This window comes from Talpa europaea, assembly GCF_964194135.1.
Source record: "Talpa europaea genome assembly, chromosome: 2".
In the NCBI taxonomy this organism is placed as follows: Eukaryota; Metazoa; Chordata; class Mammalia; order Eulipotyphla; family Talpidae; genus Talpa; species Talpa europaea.
In genome coordinates this window covers 109,159,230-109,162,688 of record NC_140068.1, presented here as the reverse complement: position 1 = coordinate 109,162,688, position 3,459 = coordinate 109,159,230, and positions in this window count along the sequence as shown.

Below are 3,459 nucleotides of genomic sequence, written 5' to 3'. Positions count from 1 at the left end.
GAAGGGATAGTATGAGGTTGTGGGGAGATGGAGAGGTAGATACAGCGCTAAAATATCCCCAGCTTCCGCTCCCCAGCTCCCAGTATTGACAGACTCACCGGAAAGCACAAAGGGCTGGAGGAGCTGGAATGGGGCGTCTGGGGCCGGTGCTCAGGGGCTGAGTTTGGGGGAATCTGCCATGATGCGGGGAGCTTACGTGAGGGAGCAGAGCTGATCTCGGGAGGAGACAGGGACACTGCATTGGGGTGTCTGTGTGACAGGGTAATCCCCAGGGTCTGTGCCCCCAGGGAAGAAGGGTGGGGTTGAGCAGGGAGGAGAAGCTAGAGAAGACCTGGAGAAGGCAGGAAGGGGAGCATGAGGAGGACTTGGGCAAGGCACAAGGGTAGAGACGTGAAGAAGCTGCACTTGCTCCTTGGTCTTGGCTTGTACCAGGGATCGGGGACGTGGAAGGAGACACTTGAGACAGAAACGTGGGTGAGAGACCATGGGGAGACTGATGATGGCAGCCTTTACTTGATTTCAGTTTTGATTTTTTTTCTCCTTTCCTTGACTTGCTGGCCGCTTCTGCCCCTTTCCTATGGTTCCACACCAAAAGGTGCCTTACACTTGAGGCAAGATTTGGGCCTCAGCAGTCCTGTTTTCTGCCCACCTTATTTGGGCATTTACCTGTGAGGGGATGGGTAATTTTGGATGTTTGATTTGGAAACTTCTTTCCTTCTCTTTATTGCACATTAATTGTATTGAAGTTCCTCTGCAGGGAAGGTCTCATGCACTAGGTTATGTTTTGTGTTGATGAGGCCGATGGCAGACGTTATTTATCAGGCAGATTTGGTGGTTCCTGGGGTGCCCTCCCCCTGCCCTGTGACAGCCACACCATGGAGAACAGGGGCCAGTCCGCTGGGATGAAGTGGCTTCTGGGCATGTGAGGACTGAGTTGAGGGGAAAAGTGAACACGGATGTGATGCGCACACACAGCCCCAGCATCCCCCACTTAGTTCTGTGAGATTTCTGCAAGAGGGAAATTTCTGCAAGGGAGATGAGGGGTTCCCCATCTGACTCAGTGCTTTCTCACTTCAGGGGGGCACACGGACAGTTGGTACTCTTCTTGGTCAGGAATGATTTACCCTACCAGGTTAAACTCTGATGACAGAGAGCACTGGGGTGGGGGGGACCAGCCACAACCCTAACATTTGAGGGGAGCCCAGGGGGCAGCAAGACCTGCCTGGAAGGAAGAGGAGGATGAGGGTCCTGTTCCCTTACCTAGATTCACAGCGTGAACAGTCAGTTAATTGGAAAAGAGAATTCATGGATCCATCTTTTCAGATTTGTATGTGCTGACATATTTTGTGTTTTTATTCAGGGTTGATGTCATGCAGCATTCAGGCTTGCATTCAGGTATTTTTGCATTTCAGCTAGCTGCAAGTGTCCTTTTTTTTTTTTTTAAAGAGTTTTTATTTATTTATACAAGCACTGGGTACAGTTAGAAGCACGGGAGGGTGAGAGAATTCACCAGAGCCAGAGTGGGGAGCAGAGCAGGCAGAAGGACCGAAGTACACTGCTGAGGGGAGCAGCAGGTGGCAGGAGAGGTCTGCGCGCCATGTGGGACCCTCCTCTGGGGCCGGGGAGCAGCCAGGGATCAAACTGGCGCTGCAGAGGCTGTGGGCAGTTTTGCAACCCAGCGCTCAACCGCTGCGCCACCGGGTAGGCCCTGCAATTGTCCTTTGTGCTCAGTTGTCATGAAGTAAACTTCATACTCGTGCAACTTTTTGCTTTTATTTGAATCAGTCACAAGTGTTTGTCATTAAGATGCAAATATTTGTGCAAGATTTCTCCTGAAATTGACACCACTGTAGTCCTCTTCTCAGCTTTTGCCTTCCTCCAGGTAACTATTTTCAATATTTTTAGATGATTCTATTGGCTTTTTACTTTCATATGTCTAAATTCCATGTCTTTAGTACTGCTGCTTGATGTTCTGCTTGTGGCATCCATCAGTGACTGATGTGCTTGTTCATAGTAGATATTTTCTTTTTTTTTTTATTCTTCCCACTCCTTCATAGAGTGATTGCTTCCCACAGAGTGATTATATTTAGTTGAGTCATTCAGTATTTTCTTTTCCATGACTAGTGGTCTCATATATACGTAAATATTAGACCTTGTAGCCTCTGCACAACTTTCTATTCTCCCTGGAATTCATAATTGCCTTTGGTTTTGTCTGACATTTTCTATGTAGTTTCACAATTTGACTTTGGTATTTATTCTTGTATGACTTTTTAAAAAAGATTTATTTATTATTTATGCATACCAGAACTGGGGTACAAAGCACAGGTGTGTGGGGATTCACAGAGAGAGTTTAGGGAGTAGAACAGGCAGACTGACTGAAATACACTGTTGAGGGGAGCAGCGGGTGAGTCAGGAGAGGTCTGCTGTGCCATGTGGGTAGCTCCCTGGCCAGGTATCGAACTCGTGCTTCAGTAGCTCTAGATAGCTTCATAGGTTGAGTCTTAACCCCTTGCACCACCAGGGAGGCCCCTCTATTGGATGACTTTGAAGAAGTGAGGACACTGTAAGTATTTTGCCCATTTTACCTTCATTCCTCCTGGACCCCTCTGACATGCACCCATCTGGATTGGATTCTTTCACATTGGATTCTTTTGCATCTCCTCTCTGAGATCTCCCTTCACCCCCATCTGGGCAGAGCATTTAGTGCAGCACAATCACCTGGATAACCTGCTAAAATGCAGACACATTAAAGATGTCAAGGTTTGGGCCAGTGAGTCTGATTTCCTATCTAGTTTCATGTAATCCTGATGTTGCTGGTTCATGTGTTGCCTTCACTTTTCTATACCCTACATCATTCTCTTAAGAAATGCTAAGCTCTTAATAATACTTTAAGTTAATTAATATTAATGGGATTAATAAAATTAACAGTTTTTATTGTGGTAAAACATATAACATAAAATTTGCCAACATAAGTACTTTAAGTGAAAAATACGGTAATTTTTAGTTTTACTTATTTTTATTTTTATATCCAAAAGGGCCGGTTTATTATATAAGAAAATTTGAAGGAGGGGCCTTCCTGGTGGTGCAGCGGTTTAGTCTCAGCACTATCAAGCTATCAGCAGCCACTGCAGCATGAGTTTGATCCCCAGAGAAGGAGCTAACCCACATGGCGCAGCAGACCTCTTCTGTCTAGCCCTCTGCTCCTCTCAGCAGTGTATTTCACTAGATCAGCCTGTTTTGCTCCCCCTTCTGTCTCTGGTGAATCTTGTCACCCTATACCTCTGGCCTATATCCCAGTTTCTTGTACATAGAAATAAATAAAAATAAAACTTTAGGAAAAAATAAAAAGGTCTGTACAGCTAAAGGAACAATAACCAAAATGAAGAGACAGCCCACAGACTGGGAGAAAATTTTTGCTCCATACAACAGATAAGGGAGTGATTTCAAAGATCTACAAGG